General features: G+C 63.1%; 1 non-coding gene across 1 annotated transcript; it reads left to right on the forward strand.

Annotated features, from left to right (window-relative positions):
- Positions 1-1,590: 1,590 nt before the first annotated feature.
- LOC140475552 (5.8S ribosomal RNA) lies at positions 1,591-1,744 on the forward strand. The gene has a single exon (XR_011960070.1). It is a non-coding gene; the product is annotated as a 5.8S ribosomal RNA (ribosomal RNA).
- Positions 1,745-1,983: the final 239 nt, after the last annotated feature.

A 1,983-nucleotide genomic window follows, 5' to 3' on the forward strand; every position in this document is an offset into this window, starting at 1 on the left:
GCCAAACCCCCACAACTCGAGCAAGTGAAAAAAAAAGTAACAAATAAGAAAGGATCGTCGGCTTGGGGGTACGCCCGTTTCCGTTTCAACTTGTCTCGCGAGGGTGGTTTCGGGGCCAGCAGGAGAGCTCGTCGGGGTAGCAGGCCCTGCAGCCGTGGTCACCGCCAAACCCCCACAACTCGAGCAAGTGAAAAAAAAAAGTAACAAATAAGAAAGGATCTCTGTCGGCTTGGGGGTACGCCCGTTTCCGTTTCAACTTGTCTCGCGAGGGTGGTTTCGGGGCCAGCAGGAGAGCTCGTCGGGGTAGCAGGCCCTGCAGCCGTGGTCACCGCCAAATCCCCACAACTCGAGCAAGTGAAAAAAAAAGTAACAAATAAGAAAGGATCGTCGGCTTGGGGGTACGCCCGTTTCCGTTTCAACTTGTCTCGCGAGGGTGGTTTCGGGGCCAGCAGGAGAGCTCGTCGGGGTAGCAGGCCCTGCAGCCGTGGTCACCGCCAAACCCCCCACAACTGTTGGGCGCCTACCTGCGCGGGGCAGGAGGACACTTTCCGATTTCAAATCTCCGTTTGCCGAGTCCACCCCGAACGCACGCGGGCGGGCGGGTTCGCATCACCCTTCGTCACAAGGGGCGAAGCCCGTTCCACCGTCTCGTCAGTAGTGCCGACCGGTCTGTGATCGACGAGGGGAGCCACACCAGGTCCGGCCCTGCTGCTTGGCGGCACCGCGTCGTCGGGAGCTCGCGACAGACGGAGGGTTTCGGTGTACTCTCCAGCCACGGGAAACGAAGCCGGTGATGCAGGCGCCGGTCTTTCGCTCCCAAATCGGCTGGGTTTACATCGTTGCTATCTAGTCACGCTCCCTTCAAACCCGACGGGGTACCTATTCCCCTCACCCGTCTGTGCGTATACAGCCTCTTTGCACTTGCGGGATGGGGGTGGTGGTTTAAAGACTCTCGAGTTGCCGCCCGTCGGTCTCCGAGCTCCGTGCAGTAGTGATCCCCAGCGAACTGCCAGCAGGGCGAACGAGCGATCCCGCTCTCGGTCGGGGCGCCTGGCGTCGATCGGTGGTCGGTGGCTTGCGGGCAAGCTGCGCTGTGAGTGTGGGAACGAGTATGACGAGCCGTTGCCGCGACTCCCAGTCCACCTCGGCGGTGGCTGGGCCGGGCGGGCGTCTGCTCGGGCGAGTGCCGCCCCCGCCTCCTCGCAGGAAGTCCGCTCGCCGACACGCCGCCACGTGCACGCGTCAGTGACGCTGCCGAACCGATGGCCGGTGCCCGTTCCCGCCTCTGCTTTTCCTAGGGCAAAGCTGCTGCACGCCTCGTGATACTAGGCGGGCGACATGGTGGCGGTGATCCTGCCTCCGTCGCTGCGGTGCGTTGGGGCACGCATCGCCTCTTGGGCGCCCTGTCCTCCTCCCCCCAATAGACGTATGTTTCTGCGGGCCGCACCAGGATGGTGCTCCCCATCGCTTCACGCCACCCTGCTCCGCCCGCACGCCGGCGTGCAGGTGGCTGTAGCTCAAGGTGGGGAGCGTATGTGCGGTCCGGGTCGCTTTCCTCTGGCGAGGGAGAGACCTAAAACAAACTCAGACAACTCTTGACGGTGGATCACTCGGCTCGTGCGTCGATGACGAACGCAGCTAGCTGCGAGAATTAATGTGAATTGCAGGACACATTGATCATCGACACTTTGAACGCACTTTGCGGCCCCGGGTTCTTCCCGGGGCCACGCCTGTCTGAGGGTCGTTTGGCAATCAATCGCACTCGCCTTGGCTGGCGAGAGCGCGGCTGGGGTGTCGCAGAGGACCCGTCCTCTTTGTCCCCCTAAGTTCAGACTCCGGAGCCCTCCGGCGTCGGAGCGCTTGGCCTTTCCCCCCCACCCTGCACATTCCGTTCGTCAGGCTCGACGCCATCCCCCCGCCGGGGAGCGCGGCCTGGCGTCCGTCTGTGTCGTGGCAGTGGGGCCAGCACGGCTGTCACCGGTC

The sequence above is a fragment of the Chiloscyllium punctatum genome, unplaced genomic scaffold (genome assembly GCF_047496795.1).
Source record: "Chiloscyllium punctatum isolate Juve2018m unplaced genomic scaffold, sChiPun1.3 scaffold_1784, whole genome shotgun sequence".
In the NCBI taxonomy this organism is placed as follows: Eukaryota; Metazoa; Chordata; class Chondrichthyes; order Orectolobiformes; family Hemiscylliidae; genus Chiloscyllium; species Chiloscyllium punctatum.